Raw genomic sequence first — 20773 nt, forward strand, 5'->3', positions numbered from 1 at the left:
GACTTTAGAATAATCACCTTTAGAGAAAAAGGCCTCTGGGCCAGAAGATGATGCAAATCACCTAAACTTTTGCATATGATAAGTTTGCAGGAAGAAAGCCTGGCTTACTGCATGACTCTACCCCTTCCCCTATTATCCTCTATGCATAACTTAAGGTATAAAAACTACTTTGGAAAATAAAGTGCGGGCCTTGTTCACCGAAACTTGGTCTCACCATGTCGTTCTTTCTCTTACCTTCTGGCTGAATTATCAGCCTCTTTTCTCCACTGAATTTCCTCACTGAGCTATCCTCATTCTATTACTCTTTATATCCTTAATTAAGGTTTAATTAAGCAATTGTTTCCTGATCCTCGCCGACGCCGTCCCCGCTTCGAATTCCCTGGATCCACCGGGGCTGGACCCCGGCAATAGGGTTTCTCTCCCATGTGGGTTTTTTCATGTATTTGTAGTGAAAATCTTAAAAAACTAAAGATTTTCCCATTTCCTTACATTTATAAGGCACATCTCCAGCATGCGTTATCATGTGGCTTCATAAGGTTGTAAGCTACTTAAAGAGTTTCCCACATTCCTTACATTTATAAGGAGTATCTTCTGTGTGGGTTATCATGTGTCTTTGAAAGGTTGTGAACCACATAAAGGATCTCCCACATTCTTTACATAGGGCTTTTCTCCTATATGAATCCTTTTATGGATTTGAAAGGAAGTGTGAAAATGAAATGCTTTCCCACATTTCTTACATTTATAGTTTTCCTGTCCATTGTATTTCATTTGTGTTTTTCAAAACACTGAAGATAACTGAAGGGTCTACTACATTCCTTACATTTATATGGCTTCTCTTCATATTTCTGGTACTCATCTAGTTTGTGTCCATTATGACGGCTGATATGCCTATTAAGGAATAGATGATGCATAAAGACTTTCCCACATGCACTGCATTCAGATGGTTTCACTCTAGTAGTTTTCTTGTTCACACTGAGTTTTGGAATAAGGCTGTGGTTTCCTGCATGCTGACTACCCTCTTTACTTGCACAGAATCTATCACATGACTCCTATAAAAAATGGGGATCATACTAGTAATGATTTCTTTACTAACAATTTAATATTTATTAGCAGGATACTTCGGAGAAGGCAATGGCACCCCACTCCAGTACTCCTGCCTGGAAAATCCCATGGATGGAGGAGCCTGGTAGGCTGCAGTCCATGGGGTCGCTACCAGTTGGATACGACTGAGCGACTTCACTTTCACTTTTCACTTTCATGCATTGGAGAAGGAAATGGCAACCCACTCCAGTGTTCTTGCCTGGAGAATCCCAGGGACGGGAGAGCCTGGTGGGCTGTCGTCTATGGGGTCACACAGAGTCGGACACGACTGAAGTGACTTAGCAGCAGCAGCAGCAGCAGGATACTTGAACTACACTGTTAGGATTTATAGCAAAAGTATAGGTTATCTCCCTTGTCTGAATGGCTTTAAATTGAAAAAGGAATGCCCTGCAAGATTTCACTCTTGGAATTACCAAAAGTGACATTCACATATAGGGCTTGTTAAATACTGTTTTCAAGAGAACTATTTTCCAAATGCTGGACATCTATGTCCCATATTATAAAGGATCTGGAGAAAATTTTTTCAGAGAATAAATAAATGTGAAGCAGGCATCATGTGTTTAGGCCACTTCTTGTAAAATTTTATCACAAACGAGGAGCCACATATGAGGCACTACTTTCTGTTCTGGGTGTGACTTACCTTAGTTTTCTCCCCTGGTTTTTGTACTGATCTTCAATGTCATGATTCTTCCCTTTCCCCCCTAAATTGCACATGAAGAAAAATGATTCCAAAATATTAGAAATTATACAGAAATCATTAGATTCTACATTCATTGTTGGCTGTGAACAGGTCTACTTTATTTGCCAACATCCTCCCTTTCACATAGACATCAATGAGTAAGAAACATTTGTTCTTTAATTGACAAAGTAAAGGAAAGCTGTCATCCTCACCTATTGAGGCCAGGTTTCTGAAAGTTTCTCACATCACATCTCTGTAGAGTTTTTTCTATAAAGGATTCAGTAAAGCCCACTCCTCTGGGATGAAATTCATAGTCACATCTTCAATAGCCTAAAACTAAGTCCTAAAACATCCCAAATATGTGTATAGCAGGATGTGTGACACTGATGGGACTAGACATCTATCTATACACCATTTATATGAATAGGTTATGTATGATTCTGTCATCTCCAAACATTTATTTTATGACTTGATGATCAGGAATTTACTCTGTCTATACGTCCTCACAAATTTAGCAGCATAATGAACATGGACATATTTACTCTGATCACATTACATCTTATTTCTCACTAACAACAGGGTCCAGAATATGCGGAGAAGTGAGAGACATGCTATATAAATGAAGCAAATGTTACAATTTTAAGACCATCAATACCTTGTCAGGAAAAACTTCCATATTCTTCACTTTACTCACCATTTATAGCACTTATGAGGCAGAGGGTCAAATCTGCACAAGGTTTTATGAATAATAACATAGTGCTGAACTGGAAGCTTTTACTTCTATTCCCAGCACCAAACAAGAGAGTCCAACAAACCTGTAAAACTTTTAATAGGATCCAGCTGGCCAATTTGGCCTTAAAGTATTCTAAGCCTTTAGAAGCAGTCAGATGTTGATGATGGAAAGAAAATATTCTTGTGGGGAAATATGCCTTTCACTTCTACAATATTTACTACAGACTCACTTTTTTCTCTCATATGATGCACTAGAAAGTCAAGGCTTTCCAGGTGGCTCAGTGGTAAAGAATCTGCCTGCCAATGTAGGAGACATGAGTTTGATCCCTGGTCCAGGAAGATCCCACATGCTGCCCAGAGCAACTGAGCCTGTGCACCACAACTCCTGAGCCTGTGCTCAAGAGCCTGGGAGCTGCAACTACTGAGACCATGTGTCACAACTACTGAAGCCCGCATGTCCTAGAGTCCATGCTCCACAAGAGAAGCCACCGCAATGAGAAGCCCATGTACTGCAGATAGAGAATAGCCCCCAGTCACTGCAACTAGAAAAAAGCCCGTGCAGCAATGAAGACCCAGCACAGCCAAAATGAATAAAATCTACCTATAGAAAGTTAATTGGCACTTACAGTTCAGACACTAGGAAGACAGTCTGAAAATCAAACCACAAAAGCCATGTGGCTCATGTACCTCAGGGCTGCTGAAAGGCACACACAGGCACACAGAGTGAGCTAATATGCTGACAAAGCTCTTTATGGCAGATTCAGAACACAAGTGCCCAGTGCCTATTCAACCCTGAGGAACAGATTTTGAGTTGTAAACTGCAAGTGTGTTCATTAAAAATCCTAAGAGTTTGATGGTAAATCTGCCCTAAGTATTTATAAAACACGTAAAGGATTCAGAAATACTTTCCTCCTGAAGAATATAAAATCACCATTTTCAAATTGCAGGAGGAAGTTATTTCCTGACCAGCCACTCTAAAGGCTGCCCTGCCACAAGCGCCCACAAGGTATACGGAAAAAGGATAGTTTGAACCTTGGGTCTAAGAATCCCTTACATGATGACAGCACATGCTGCCAATAGTGTATAAAAGGTCTTATTATCTAAATAATTGATGTATCTGAGCAGAGTGAGGCAAACGTCTCCAGCACTTTCATGAAATGGCTTCACAAAGCAAGGGAAAGTATCTGAACTTTTTAAAAACTGAAGTTAGGGGCTGGGTTAGGATGAGGGTTCACATACAAGAACAAGATCTTAAGAAGATAGAATCTCTTGCCACTAACAATGGAAGGAAGACTAAGGCTTTCCAATCACTTTGGATTGATGTGGGTAAAAGCAAAAAGAGGACAGGTAAGGATTTTTAAAGCAGTCAGCAATCAATCATCAAAAATTGAAGACAGACACTTAACAGCTTAGAAGCTAGCATTTAAGGCACTCAGAAGCCATCATTCTTGGCCTCAAAGGAAAAAACTTAGATGAGCGAATTGAGTTCACAGGCAAAATACTCTCTCCAAAACTGGAAAAGAAGAAATAAAGATGGCATTTAAAAATAAACACCAAATATTCTGTTCTTAAGAAGGCCCATACTGAAAACAATCCATTTCACCAGAGGCTAACAGAAAGCCCCAAACACCAAAACCAAAACCCAAACAAGACAGGACACAAAATCTATAAACTGTAGAGTACCGGGTCCAGCCCCTGCAGGAGCCAGGGATTCCCTCGGGAGGACAGCGTAGGACAAAGAATAGATGAAGAGGTACAGAGATAAGGAAAGAATTTTGCAGTTAAGAAAATAGAGGAGAGAAAAGAGGCTGATATTCCTTGGTTTACGCAGAAAGCCAATAAAGCCCCAGCATGGAACTTGCTCTGTTCATGTAGGCCGCAGGCTCCCTCTAAAATAGCGGAAGGTGCCCCACCTTAGGCACCTTCTCGAGTGGGTCTCAGAAGCCCAGGCAGGAAAGCGAACGCAGAGAGCCCCTGCACTCCAGGGAGATCAGCCTGAAAAGGAAAAGGAAAGAGAAAGAACGACATGGGGAGACCAAGGCCCGCACTTTATTTTCCAAAGTAGTGTTTATACCTTAAATTGTGCATAGAGGATAATGGGGGAAGGGGTAGAGTCATGCAAGGTCAGCAGTCCTTGATCCTTATCGAAGCCAGGCTTTTTTTCTGCAAACTTATCATATGCAAAAGTTTTAGGTGATTTACATCATCTTCTGGCCAGGAGGCCTGTTAACATTTTATGACCCTTTCTTCAGAAAACTTATTTTTCTCTAAAGGTGATTATTCTAAAGTCAGGCGCCACCCTCCGAAAGCATTAGATTAAGTTGCATTCCTATAGGGCAAAAGTGTGGTGGGCTATAACAAGAAAAGAATTAACTCAAGGGTCCAAGGTTACAAACATTAAAGCTACTACTTACATTTCTATACACCAACTATATTAATCAATATAGTCTCAGGGACACAGTAGGTAAAGGATATGGAAACTTGGCAGCAAGCATTAGCTCAACAAAGAAATCCTCTACTAGTTCTCTTCTCTGAGAAGCTCTGCATTGTTAGAATATCTTAAGCTTCTCCTGCCTCTTGTGGTTGGGAGGCTGTGAATCTGAACAAACCTGTCCGGCAAGCTAGAAAGTCATCAGAGGGGTTTGAATTGAAACACTCCTGTTATGCCCAGGAGACTTATTAAGTAGAGTTTTAAGTTGATTTTCTTACAGAGAAAGGTGGTCAGGGATAGCCCCCCGTTAATGTCAGAAGAGTTGGTGAAAGTCGTAAAATAGTAAAACAGATTCTGGTTTTGGGGTAGATGCTCAGGCAGGCCCAGGGGGCACCCCTCGAGTTCTGGCTTGCCTTGCCCACCAGAACCCTCCCACATGACCTTGTCATGGGGTGGGGACTCCCGTGCAGGCAAGGCAGTAGAGCAGTGACAGAAGGTTTAAAATACACAAAATGGGAATATCTAAAAGAAAAGGTACACAGAAAGGAACAGAAAAAAAATGAGTAATAATCATTGAGATTTTCCTAAAATTAATGATTGATGGCATGCTGTAGATCCAAAAAGCTTAGAGAGCACTAACCATCAAAAATGCACACTAAGTCTATCATATGCTAACTTGGGAAATATCAAAGAGAAAGAGAATATATTGAAAAAAGCCAGATGGGAAAACCCACCTTACTTTTATAGGGGAAAAAAAAAAAAAAAGATTAGACTTAGATCAGACTTCTTTTCAGAAACCAAGCAGGAAGAGAGTAGAGTGAAATTTTTAAAGTTTTGAAAGGAAAAAAACACTCTCCTACTTTTCAAAACCAAAAGCTGGTCCTTAGAAAATATTAATTATAATAAAATTGATTGACATCTAGACAAGGTAACAGAAAAGGCAAAACAGAAATAATATCAGAAATGAAAGGAAGGAGAAATGAACATAAAAAGATTTGATACAATTCAACATCCATTTATGATAACAAACTAATAATAGAGGGAACTCTTTGGTTTGGAAAAAAATCAACAAGACACCTGCAGCTAACATCATGCTTAGATACAACACCAAAACTAAACAATCCATGAAAGGAAAAACCAGTAAGTGTCCCTTCATTAAAAGGAAAACTCCTGTGGTGGAGAAAGTGTTAAGAGAATGAAAATCACAGACTAGGAGAGTGTCTCTGTAATGTACATATCTGATAAATGACTAGTAATTTCAAATACACAAAGGATTCTTAAAACTCAACAGTAAAGAGATAAACAACTCAATTAAAAATGGGAAAAAGATCTGAATAGATGTCACACCAAACAAGATACACAGGTGGGAAATAAGCAATATGAAAACATGCTGAACATGTCTTTGGGGAATTATTAATATAAATAAAACAACAATAATATGTCACTACACACTTATTAAATGACTAAATTCAAAACACCAAACATTAGTGAAGATGAGTAGCTGCTGGTAATCCTCATTCCTCGGTGGTGGGAATGAAATTTGGTATGCCTACATTGGAAGATAAGAACTTCCCATGAATCCTTAACATACTCATACATATAGGAAGATCCAGCAATCTCTGCTCTTTGGTAGAGACATAAATTAGCTGAAACCTTCAGTACACACAAAAGCCTAACACGAATGTTTGTATGTGCTTTACTCATAATTGATAAGAGTTAGAGTTAAGAATGTCCTTCAAGAGTCGAATGGATAAACAATCAGTGTCATTACTACTATAAGAAGATGAAATATTGTTCAGTGAAAAAATGAAATGAGGTATCAAGCCATAAAAACACATGAAGGAACCTCAAAAGTACATCAGTAAGTGAAAGACGCCAATCTGACAAGGCAACATAAGATTCCAAGTAGATGATATTTTGGAAAAGACATTATTATGAGCCATAAAAATATCTTTGGTTCTGAAGGATTTGGGGTTTGGAGGAAGAGATGAATGAAAAGGTGAAGCATAAGGGATTTTGAGGGTAAAGAAATGATGGATACGTGTCATTAAACATTTACCAAAACCTATAGATCTTATAACCCCAAAAGATATCAATAATGAAAACTGTGGACTTTAATACATTAATACTGGCTTAGTAATTGTTATAATGTGATGCAGCAATACAAAATTTAAAAAAATAGTGCAAATAGAAGGGTTATATAGGAACTACTGAGGAAAAAAATTACAGAACCACCATATTCAACAGATAAAGGAATCCAAAGGGAAGAAAAGAAAATATTTGAATCAGCTGAGATAAGCAGACTGCTCCCCTACAGTTGAAAAGGAAAACCCACATTCAGAAAGTTAAATACGTTCTTAAAATCTGCTCTACAAACTTCCCTGGTGGTCTAGTGGTTAAAATTCTGCCTGCCAATGTAGGGGACATGAGTTCAATCCCTGGTCCTGGAAGATTCCACATGCTTCAAGGCAACTGAGCCCATATGCCACAACTCCTGAAGCTGCAACTAGAGAAAGCCCAAGTGCAGCCACGAAGACCTGGCACAGCCAAAATAAATACATAAAGTAATTTTAAAAATTGTGGTCCAGATACTCCCAACTGCCATAGAACCCTAAAAGTGAGTCAGTCTCTGGGGAAGAAGGGTATGGACCCCAAAAAGGCCACCCCCTCTTCCATTCTCACAAGTGAGGAATTTCTCAGCAGGTTTCAACCCCAAAGAACTCCCAAATTCCCAAACCCTTTGTCAAGGAAACAGAACACCAATCTCCACAGACTTCCCTGTGCACATTTTACACGGAATGCACCACCATTATAAATGCAACACTTAGGCAAACCATGATTACAACTTCAGAAAGAGAATCATGAAATCTCCTCCATCCCCCTGTTCAGTCACTAAGTCATGTCCAACTATTTGCAACCCCATGGACTGCAGCATGGCTTCCCCGGCTTCCCTGTCCTTCACCATCTCCCAGAGTTTGCTCAAACTTATGTCTTTTGAGTCGGTGATGATATCTAACCATCTCATTCTCTGTCCCTGCCCTTCTCCTTTTGCCTTCAATCTTTCCCAGCATCAGGGTCTTTTCCAATGAATCGGTTCCTAGGAGGAATCAATGGGCCTTCACTTCTAACTCTCTTTATAGGCTCACAGTGGGGCTTAGTTTGGCTCACCCACCACAGGCCATACTCCCCACTGGAGTCACTTGGTACCATTATTATTACATTTTAATTATACAAACACACTGAACAATCCAGCAAATTCAATCAGTGTTCATGTGAAGAGGAAGAAGGAAAACTGAAATGCACTTGTATAATCAGAAAATCCTCAATGTATATTTCTTTCAGCAAAGAAGATGTTAGTTAATTATTATTTCCATGATAAGACTTGTTTTGTAATTAACTCTATTCGAACACTTCTGGTCTGCAAGTCTAAACTCTGGAATTTCTTTGGAAATCACCCAAAAGTAATGAACAGCCCTCTGAAACTTAACTACAGCCAGGTTAAGGGATGAAACCAGGATCTTAAATGAAATGTAATGATGAAATTCTTTTTTTCCCCTGAAATTAACCTTTTTCTTGCCTCTTTGTAAATGTTTTATACTGTCTTTCAAGCCTATTGAATAAATAAAAAATGTATTTACCCTTACTGAAAAATGGACACTTAGAGCAATAAATCTTCTCAAGTCAACAAAAGCAGGGAGGGGCAAGGCAAGGACAGATCACCCAGGAAAGCTTCAAGAAAGGAATCTCCATCCAAAGGATTTCCATAGGATGACGGTGCCCAGGAAAGATCCTCAGAGTAGAGGCTCAAAGATTTCATGCAACATAGTTCCAGGTGGTCATTCTCAGTTTTCCTCCCATGTAATATATATATACACAAACAAAAAAAACGAGGTTTTAGTAAATACCCATCTGGGAACTTCCCTGGCGGTCCAAGGGCTAAGACTCTGCTCCAGAAGCAGGAGTCCCAGGGTTCGATCCCCGTTAACGGAACTAGATCCCACACACCACAAAGACTTGGGTGCAGCCAAAGAATTAAATGAGTACATATTTTAAAAATAAGTAATAAAATGTATTATTATTAAAAAATAGCCATCTGTGGCTCTACTGACAAAAGAATACATTAAAATACTGAGAAAATATGAAATGCACCACAGCAGGCAAACAGTAGAAAATGCTGTGAATCAGAGAGATCAGAAGATGGTGTTTGGAAATGCGAAGTGAAGTGAAAGTCGCTCAGTTCTGTCCGACTCTTTGCAACCCCATGGAATTCTCTAGGCCAGAAAACTGGAGTGGGTAGCCTTTCTCTTCTCCAGGCGAACTTCACAATCCAGGAACCGAACCCACGTATCCCGCATTGCAGGCGATTCTTTACCAGCTGAGCCACATTGGAAACCCTTGGAAATGCAGAAGGGATTTGGAAATTTAGGGATATATTGGCAGCCCCAGGAAGTGCTACGCCGGTGAAACCGGGTTGTGGATTTAAGACCCTACTCCCTCAAATTTGAAAAACTCAAGAGAAATCGTATCCCGTTGGGGAGGGATTGGGGATCCCACACACCACAGCTCCTCCCTCGCATAAAGCCCAGACACCGAACCTAAAAAATCTCCTCGTGGTCATCGCACATTCTGGGGGAGACGCCGAGCTGCGGGTGAAGAGCTGCCCAGAGAGGCGGCGGGGTCGGGGCCGAGGTGGCCGCGTGAGGTGTCCCGTGAGAGGACAGGACGCCCGGGGTCCCGACTGCCGCTCCCTGCCCTCAACGCTGCGAGCCGGACCGGACAGGTCCGAGAGATGCCCCAGGGGTACTCGGGCCAGCAGATTCCGAAGTTGACTGCAGGGAAGCCCGGTCTCCGCCATGGCCAGGCCAGTTCCAGCCAGTCCCTCCTCTCCGTCTTCGCACTCGGAGACTCACACTCATCACTTCTACGTTTCTTCAGTCTCCCTAACCCCTTCCTATGACTCCCACGACCACTGCACTTCACAGAACAACAGAGCCCGTGGCCGACGAGAATTACCATCAAGCACCCTCGTTTCCGGAGCAAAGCCAGAGCGATTGGCTACTTCTCGCCGTAGTCCGTCGCCCCATCTACCGTCCCCAGTTACCTCCCTGATTGGACAACTTCCAAGGCCGCGCCCCCTCGTGCCTGAGTGACAGCGGGGCGGGAGGACGCTTGGCTTGTGCAAACCGGTTTCGGCCTTTGCCGGTAACTTGTCCCCGCGAATGTTTGAATTTAAATAGAACATTTTCCTTTTCTAAGGCTGACTGTAATCTCCCCTCAGCTTGGTCAGAATGCGAGGTCACAGGTGTGCATAGGGAATTCCTGATTCAGTTTCAAGATGAAGCAAGTATAGACAAGAGGGTGCCCAGACCAGGACTGGAACCAGAGGGCTTTGTGTCAGCTCTGTGTGCAACTGAAACCAAGGGGCTTTGTGTGCAACTGTGACCCTTGTTTAGAAATGTAGCCGCTTCAGTGTGACATCACCATCTGAAATAAAGAGACGAGCTCCGTTTTCATCTTTGAAATTTGACAAGTTTGAGCTTTCTTCCCATCTCTTCCCCACTCCCATTCATTTGGTACTTTGAGTCCTAGAGCCCTTCCTTGGCCCGGATGGGAAGTTTGAGCCAGGCAGGCATAGCTGGGGGTACTCTTCTCTAAGCAGAGGGTGTGAGACGTGTCATTAAAATATTAGGTTTCATTAAATTCAGTTTACATAGGAAGGTAATTTATTTTAGATCAATGTTAGCTTGTGTCCCTAGAGAACATTGAAATTTAAACAGCTGTAAGATCCCTAAGGCAACTGAATTCCTATTTTCACTAATTATAACAACAACAAAACAAACCATAATGTAAATGTGAGATGCCCCTGGAAACTCAGGAGAGACAATGCTCTCCTGAAGTATAAATTACTAACAAAGTGGCCTATAGTTGAGTATGGCAATATGATTTGAGATACTGTATTGTATAAGTGAAATTTGCTGAGATGGGGATCTTAAGAATTCTCACCACACAGACACACACACACACACACACAAGAACAATTTGAGGTAATGGATATTTTAAATAACCTGGAAATTCTTAGATGTCTAAGAGCAAGAATTGCTGAACTCTGCATTGCAAAACTCTGATCCAGCACACATACTATATAATGGACCCTTTAATGTCTATAACTCACTGGTTTTCACTGAAACTGAGTTTCCTCTGAAACGAAGTTCCCTCACTGAGCTTATGATTAACCTCTCTATTAAAAACTTTATTCCTTTTATCATCCCTTTTGATCTCAATCTTCTGACCTCAATGCTGACTGAACACTAATCAACTGGAGTCAGATGACTACAATTGCTGTTGTAGATAACATTGTTGTTCTTGTTTAGTTGTTAAGTCCTGTCCAACTCTTTGCAACCCCATGGACTGTAGCCCATCAGACTCCTCTGTCCATGGGATTCTCCAGGCAAGAATATTTGGAGTGGGTTATCATTTCCTCTTCTGGGGGATCTTCCTGACCCGGGGAACAAAACTGCGTCTCCTGGATTGGCAGGTGGATTCTTTACCACTGAGTCCCCAGGGAAGCCCAGATAACATTCTTAATGTACTTCAATTGTTATTATAGATATCATCATTAATGTACATACTCAGGTTGTCTCTCCACGTCAAGATAAGCTAACAGACCTCCAGGCCATGGCCCATCTGGGCTGAGACTCATAAACCAGGGACATCCTGACTCCCGAAACTATGACTAAGAAATGTCACAGGAGTGTCACAAGATGATGATCAATCCCAGCCTCTTTGTTTTTCCCCCTTTAAAAAAACCCCTTAACTCACAGACTAAGTTGGAGTGGATCTGAGATTTGTCTCCCACTCCCTTCCTTGGCTCCCTGCAAACAAACCCGTACTTTGCTGCAGATACCTGGTGTCAGAGCTTAGCTTTCTGTGCTGTGGGCACACGAGCCCTTGCTCATAGCATCAGTATATTCACAGGCAGATGTAACTGCTACTAGAGTCAATTTCAGAATATTTTCCTGTCCTCAAAAAGAAACTCCTTTCAAGACTTCCCTGGTGGTCTAGTGGCTAAGACTCCTCGCTCCCAATGCAGGGAGCCTGGGATAGATTCCTGGTTGAGGAACTAGATCCCAAATGCTGCAACTAAGGATTCCAAGTGCCGCAACTAAGACCCAGTGCAGCAAAATAAACATGCACACACAAACTCCTCTGCTCTTTAGCCATCACTCCCAATCTTCCCAATTTCTTCTTCTAGTCCCTGTGCCTAGACTACCACTAATCTTTCTACCTATATAGATTTACCTATTCAAGGCTTTCAAAGGAATGGAATTGTATAATATATGGTCTTTGCAACTGACTCCAGTCACTTAGCCTACTTTTTTCAAGGTACTTCAACGTTGAATGTATCAACACTTCATTCATTTTTATGGACAAAGATTGAGGGCAGGAGAAGGGGGCGATGGAGGATGAGATGATTGGATAGCATCACTAACTCAATGGACATGAACTTGAGCAAACTCTGGGAGATAGTGAAGGACAGGGAGGCCTGGCATGCTGCCATCCATGGGGTCCCAAAGAGTTTGACACAACTTAATGACTGAATAACAATATTCTGCTGGGTGGACAAAACCCATTGCATTTATCTGTTCATCTATTGTTGTTCAGTTGCCAAGTTGTGTCTGACTCTTTGTGACCCCATGGACTGCAGCATGCCAAGCTTCTCTGTCCTTCACTATCTCCTGGAGTTTGCCCAACTTCATGTCTGTTGAATTGGTGATGCCACCTAAACATCTTATCCTCTGTCACCCTCTTCTCCTTCTGCCTTCAATCTTTCCCAGCATCAGGGTCTTTTCCAATGAGTTGGCTGTTCGTAGGCTGAGCGCTGAAGAATTGATGCTTTTGAACTGTGGTGTTGGAGAAGACTCTTGAGAGTCCCTTGGACTGCAAGGAGATCTAACCAGTCCATTCTGAAGGAGATCAGCCCTGGGATTTCTTTGGAAGGAATGATGCTGAAGCTGAAACTCCAGTACTTTGGCCACCTCATGCAAAGAGTTGACTCATTGGAAAAGACTCTGATGCTGGGAGGGATTGGGGCAGGAGGAGAAGGGGACGACAGAGGATGAGATGGCTGGATGGCATCACTGACTCGATGGACGTGAGTCTGAGTGAACTCCAAGAGTTGGTGATGGACAGGGAGGCCTGGCGTGCTGCGATTCATGGGGTCTCGAAGAGTTGGACACGACTGAGCAACTGAACTGAACTGAACTGAACAGGTGGCCAAAGTATTGGAGCTTCAGCTTCAGCACCAATCCCTCCAGTGAATATTCTGGGTTGATCTCCTTTAGGGTTGACTGATTTGATCTCCTTGCTGTCCAAGGGACCCTCAAGAGTCTTCTCCAGCACCAGTTTGAAAGCATCAATTCTTCAGCACTCTGCCTTCTTTTTGGTCCAACTCTCATATCTGTACATGACTACTAGAAAGACGATAGCCTTGACTGCACAGATCTCTGTTGGTAAAGTGATGTTTTTGCTTTTAATACACTGTCTAGGTTTGTCATAGCTTTCCTTCCCAGAAGCAGTCATCTTCTAATTTTCATGGCTGCAGTCACCATCTGCCGTGATTCTAGAGCCCAAGAAGAAATCTGTCACTGCTTCCACCTGTTCCTCTTCTATTCTATTTTACCCTTCTGTCTGTTCATCTGTTAATATACATTTGGAATGTTTTTACTTTTGGCTATTATGTTTTCATGTACAACTTTTTGTTTGAACATATGCTTGTATTTTACTTGGGTGTATAGGTAGGAGAGAAATTGATGGATCGTATGATATTTCTGGGTTTAATTTTTGAGGAACTGACTAGACTGTTTTCCTAAGTGACTGAACCATTTTTTTTTTAAATTTGCACCACCCCTGTGCAAGGGTTCCAGTTTCTCGATATATCCTCAGCTATGTTTGTTAGAGTTACAAGGGGACAACACCCATGGCATTCTTGTGGCACAGGTGAGGGATTAATTCACATCTGACTTAAGTTTGGGCTCCTTAAACCCTGTAATGCAACCAGTTGTCCTGGGGAAGACTCCTTGATTGGCACTGTTTTGAGGCTCTCAAGAGGAAAAAAATGATAAAAACCAGGGTAGAGAGGTACCCTTTCCCCAAAGTATATCCAGTGAAGAAGAAAACAAAACAAGGTAGATAGATAAAATACTAAAAAAAGGTCCACATTTTTAGCCAAGTGGAAATCCAAAATATACTAGAATAATTTACACAACAAGGACTTCCCTGGTGGTCCAGTGGCTAAGACTCTACTCTCCCAATGCAGGGGCCCCTAGTCAGGGAACTAGATCCCACATATCACAAATAAAAGAATCTGCATGCTTCATCTAAGACCTGGTGTAGACAAATAGATTTTTTTTTTCAAATACCAAAATACAAACATTTTTTTACACACAAAAAAATGAAAGTACACTGCCTGGCTCAGAATTACAACAGGCTCAGAATTAATTTTGCCGTCTGATGTAGGGTACTAAGTCACCTTTAAGCAGTTAATCAATGTTGCTGTTTAGTTGCTCAGTTGTGTCCAACTTTGCAACACCATGCACTGTAGCTCACCAGGCTCTTCTGTCCATGGGATTTCTCAGGCAAGAATGAGGAAGTGGGTTGCCATTTCCTTCTCCAGGGGATCTTCCCAACCCATGGCTCGAACCCATGTCTCCTGCACTGCAGGCAGATTCATTACTGAGCCACCTAATTTAACCTGAGATCCCAACAAATTTAAGCAAGATACCTCTGATAATCTTAGAGGCACTAATGAACATAGCATAGAAGACAAATAGGACAGTGTTTCTCTTTTACTATCAAAACCATGGTTGTGCCTAGATTCTCCATGGTCATAAAACCCACTGTCCTAAAATATCCCATATTGAGCTGGGAAGCTCTGAACCAATGACTCATAGATCAAAATTATGGTTTCTGTTACTTAAAATTTGGTTTGGACCTTACAGACCTTACTCCCCAAATAACTTAGCTAATATCAGTTCAGTTCAGTTGCTCAGTTGTGTCTGACTTTGCGATCCCATGGACTGCAGCACGCCAGGCTTCCCTGTCCATCACCAACTCCCGGAGCTTACTCAAACTCATGTCCATTGTGTTGGTGATGTCATCCAACCAACTCATCCTCTGAAGTCCCCTTCTCCTCCCCACTTCAATCTTTCCCAGCATCAGTGTCTTTTCCAATGAGTCAGTTCTTTGCATCAGGTGGCCAAAGTATTGGAGTTTCAGCTTCAGCATCAGTCCTTCCAATGAACATTCAGGACTGATTTCCTTTAGAATGGACTGGTTGGATCTCCTTACAGTCAAAGGAACTCTTAAGAGTCTTCTCCAACACCACAGTTCAAAAGCATCAATTCTTCAGTGCTCAGCTTTCTTTATAGTTCAACTCTCATATCCATACATGACTATTGGAAAAACCATAGCCTTGACAAGATGGACCTTTGTTGGCAAACTAATATCTCTGCTTTTTAATACGCTGTCTAGGTTGGTCATAACTTTTCCTCCAAGGAACAAGCATCTTTTAATTTCATGACTGCAGTCACCATCTGCAGTGATTTTGGAGCCCCCCAAAATAAAGTCTGACACTGTTTCCATTGTTTCCCCATCTATTTGCCATTAAAGTGATGGGACTGGATGCCATGATCTTAGTTTTCTGAATGTTGAGTTTTGAGCCAACTTTTTCTTTTTTAAAAAATTAATTAATTGGAGGCTAATTACTTTACAATATTGTAGTGGTTTTTGCTATACATTGACATGAATCAGCCTTGGGTGTACATGTGTTCCCCATCCTGAACTCTCCTCCCACCTCCCTCCCCATCCCATCCCTCAGGGTCATCCCAGTGCACCAGCCCTGAGCACCCTGTCTCATGTATTGAACCTGGACTGGCAATCTGTTTCACATATGATAATATACATGTTTCAATGCTACTCTCTCAAATCATCCCACCTTCGCCTTCTTCCACAGAGTCCAAAAGACTTCTTTACATCTATGTCTCTTTTGCTATCTCACACATAGGATCATCGTTACCATCTTTCTAAATTCCATATATATGCATTAGTATACTGTATTGGTGTTTTTCTTTCTGACTTACTTCACTCTGTATAATAGGCTCCAGTTTCAGCCACCTCATTAGAACTGATTCAAATGCATTCTTTTTAATGGCTGAGTAATAGTCCATTGTGTATATGTACCACTGCTTTCTTATCCATTCATCTCCCAATGGACATCTAGGTTGCTTCCATGTCCTTAAGCCAACTTTTTCACTCTCCTTTTTAACTTTCATCAAGAGGGTCTTTAGTTCTTCTTCACTTTCTGCCATAAGGGTGGTGTCATCTGCATATATGAGGTTATTGATATTTCTCTCAGCAATCTTGATTCCAGCTTGTGCTTCATCCAGCCCAGCATTTTTCATGATGTACTCTGCATATAAGTTAAATAAGCAGGGTGACAATATACAGCCTTGACGTACTCCTTTTCCTATTTGGAACCAGTCTGTTGTTTCATATCCAGTTCTAATTGTTGCTTCCTGACCTGCAGACAGATTTCTCAAGAGGCAGGTCAGGTAGTCTGGTATTCCCATCTCTTTCAGAATTTTCCACAGTTTATTGCAATCCACACAAAGTTTTTGGTGTAGTCAATAAAGCAGAAATAGATGTTTTTCTGGAATTCTCTTGCTTTTTCGATGATCCAACAGATGTTGGCAATTTGATCTCTGGTTCCTCTGCGTTTTCTAAAATCAGCTTGAAAATCTGGAAGTTCACGGTTCATGTACTGGTGGTGCCTGGCTTGGAGAATTTTGAGCATTACTTTGCTAGTGTGTGAGATGAGTGTAATTGTGCAGTAGTTTGAATATTTTTTGGCATCGCCTTTCTTTGGGATTGGAATGACCTTTTCCAGTCCTGTGGCCACTGCTGAGTTTTCCAAATTTGCTGGCATATTGAGTGCAGCACTTTCACAGCATCATCTTTTAGGGTTCAGAATAGCTCAACTGGAATTCCATCACCTCTACTAAGATCCACTTGACTTCACATTCCAGGATGTCTGGCTTTAGGTGAGTGTTAATAGCCCAACATAAATTACACAGGGCCTTGATGGACTGAAAACTATGTACAAAAGCTAGTTAGTAAAGGGTTAGTTATTCCCAGTCCTCCTTCTAACAGCCCAACTTATCCTATTAAACCAAGAAAGGATGACACCTTACAGTGAATTAAGGCAACCTTGAGGTTGTGGTCTCACCAAACAGAACCCTATATCCAGTCCCCAATATTATATAAATCACTGACTCCGTCTAATAAGCTGGTAACTGATAAGTATTTTGATAGATTTGATAAGTCTGTCATAGATTTGATAAGTCTGCTCTGTTCAGTGCCTATTTCAACGGCCTCTTGGCTGCACTTGGCCATCACCTCTGAAGGGTCATGATATACCTTCACTGAGTTATCCTCATGGATCCTTTTGATACTGATGTTGCTGAGGCAGCATCTTTACCTATGGCTGCTTTGACCTGACAGGTGAAATTACATGCTCTTTCATGGACCTGTACATTAGCCAAGGACCAAACTGCTGGTGTTTGTACTGCTGAGATATACTTTTGCGGTAACTCATGATTTTGGAATGTTGTGGACAACATGCCTCCCTTACTTCTAGTGGAAAGGAAGTTAAAAATGGCCTCCACATTCAGGAATTACTAATGCAATACTACCCCCTGCCACATTAGCTATTGTTAAGGTTCTGAGGCTTTTTTTTTTTTGGCCCCACTGTACTTCTTGCCAAATATCAGTTCCTCAACTAGGGATTGAACCTGTGCCCCCAGCAGTGGAAACTCGGGAGTCTTAACCACTGGACTGCCAGGGAATTCCCCAGTGAAGCCTGTTTGTACTGTTCCTGAATATTGAAAACTGCCTAATGAGGCTAGGCAAATGGATTTCATGCAGCTTCCTCTAATGGATATAAATAGTCACGGTCTGTGTGTTTTCACACTGGACTGAAGCCTTCCCTTGCAGATGCAGGAACTCTAACCCTAATTTCTACTGTGGCTAAAATCCTTCTTGAAAATAGTATACATACCAGAGGAACTCCTCTTGAATTTCATATTGATCAAAAAACTCATTTTACTGGTTAGGTGCTTTGACAAGTCTCTTCCGTATGACTGGTTTTACATTATCACTGTGATTACTACCCTCAATCCTCTGGTTTAGTCAGACACACTAATGGCATAATTATGACTCGGCGGAATTTGTTGAGGCCCTATAAACACCCTGACCAAATGTATTGCCATTAGTTCTAAATCTCAGAGCCAGACCTTTTGGAACTCATAAACTCTCACCCTTTGTGACAGTCACAAGATGCCCAATGCAGGACTACTGCTTCTTTTGACCTACAACTGATAAAAGAGGAGATGCTTCAATATTGCAAAGGCCTAACTACTTCTATGAAAAGTAACCATGTTTTGGTAGAACAGTCTTTTCACAGTACCCTTGGGAAACAAAGACCTTATGGATCACATCTTGCAACTTAGAGATTTTGTTGATTCAAGAATGCACTTCTAGGGACTTCCCTGGTCCAGTAGCTAAGACTCCAGACTTTCAATGCAGGGGGCCAGGGTTTGATTTCTGGTTGGGGAACTAGCTCCTACTGCAGTAACTAAAAGTTCACATGCTGCAACTGAAGATTCCACATGCCACAATGAAGATCAAAGATCCTTTGTGTTGCAACTAAGACCTGGTACGACCAAATATATAAATTAATTAATGTAAAAAAAAAAGACCTCCAAAAGAATTCTCTTCAGCCTCTCTATATCTGGACCAGGTCTGCTGGAAGTTTGTTACCAAACCCTTGATGATAACATAACTCTTCAGATGATACCCAATGGCTATGATCTTAATAACATACAGGCTAAAGTGCCTGAAGGTTCTTCCTCTTAGCCCTTCTTGTTACTCAAATGTGACCTTAGTAGGTTTCTTATCTGGGTACTTTCCCTTTGTCATGAGACAATAAACCCCAGGAAAGGTTCTTCCTAACATTGAGGGGAAAAAAGCTGCTAAAACTGGAAAACCTGACTCTTGCTAAGTGATGTTTTCAGAAAAAGATCTTATACAGAAGAGGAAAATGTAAAAAATTTAATAAACAGAAACCACAAATAGGATGGGCAGACCGGAAGGGGGAGCTCTCACATCCTGTAATGATAACAGAGCCCATCAGGAAGAAGCAAGATACTTCTTTCCTGGCAAGGACTCAGCCAATGAAAAGTCATGGTTTCTTTATTAGAGCCCTCCCAACTTCTTTTTCTACTCTATAAAAGTGTTCAAATTCCTGTGCTGTGTGAGAACTTGAAATGTGCCCTGCCATATTACAGACTATGAGTTGCAATTTTCTGCTGATTCTGAATAAATCCTTCTTGCTGGAGAAATACACAGTGGTCTATTTGTTTCAGATCAAGAAGGTATAAGGTTAGATTATTGATTTGAGATCTCTTTTTTGTTACTGTAGGCATTAACTGCTATAAAAACATTTTTATTTACTGTTTTAGATGCAAACTATAAACTTCGACTCTTTGTGCATGATAATTATATCTTAAACAAAGCAAGGTGTTTACTACACAAATTAGACCTTAGACTAATAATACCTAGAGAACAAGGCACTCAGTGCTTCAGAAAATATTCTCAATCATGACAGTCAAAATTTCTTGCCAGGTGGACACATGAGGGTTTTCAGGAAAATCCAAACTGTGCTGGATCTTCAATGTTGAATTTGAGGACAAGTGTAGAAGCCTACGGTTCAGATCAAGTGGAAGTCAAGCAGTCTGTGGAGGTTTTAAGGATATACTTGATTGACAGGGAAAAGAATGTGGAAAATGGGCTGGACCCAAGTGTCCGTAAAGGCCTGTGCTTCTGACTGCTTCTATACAGTTGATTTCAAAACCTGACTAAATCATATTTCTGCTTTCCAAGTTTCATATAAGTTATGCTTTAGTGACTTCTAACATAGGACCATAAGGCAACACATTCTAGAAAATACAGTTCATACTACTCACATTAATATAATAGGATCAAGAAGAGTTATTGCCAAATCTAAATTTTATTGTCTGCTCATAAGTCTCTCTTCCTAATGGAAACCCCACAGTCCAAATATCAACCAGAAGAAATGACAAAGTGTACAGGACAAAAGATTAAGATAATAATACATAAGAGACTGAACTGTGATAAATTTTGTATACTTATAAATAAATATATGGCTATTGTACATTCCAAGGAAAATAGAATAAGGTTCTTCAGGCAATGAAAAGGTAGTTTCTGCTGAGTAAGGTAGAAGATATGACATGTAAAATGAATAAGGCATATCTGTTACTTGCCACAGGAAGCCACTGAGGAAAAAAAAAACAAAGCATCATTTTTTCAATGTCCTTTTCCTTACACATAACTTACAAAATTAGGTAAAAATTAAACCTACTTGCATATTAGAAATAAACTTCAATTCACAGTTTCAATAGACTTCAAAATAGACTCACAAAAAATTGCCAGACAACTAAAGGAAAAATTACCTATTAGTTTTTTAGGAAGTATTGCTAAAGAGCCTCTTGACGAAAGTGAAAGAGGAGAGTGAAAAAGTTGGCTTAAAACTCAACACTAAGATCATGGCATCTGGTCCCATCACTTTAATGGCAAATAGATCGGGAAACAATGGAAACAGTGACAGACTTTATTTTGGGGGGCTCCAAAATCACTGAAGATGGTGACTGCAGCCATAAAATTAAAAGACATTTGCTCCTTGGAAGAAAAGAATG

Source organism: Bison bison, unplaced genomic scaffold, assembly GCF_000754665.1.
Source record: "Bison bison bison isolate TAMUID 2011002044 unplaced genomic scaffold, Bison_UMD1.0 scf7180017864365, whole genome shotgun sequence".
NCBI lineage: Eukaryota > Metazoa > Chordata > Mammalia > Artiodactyla > Bovidae > Bison > Bison bison.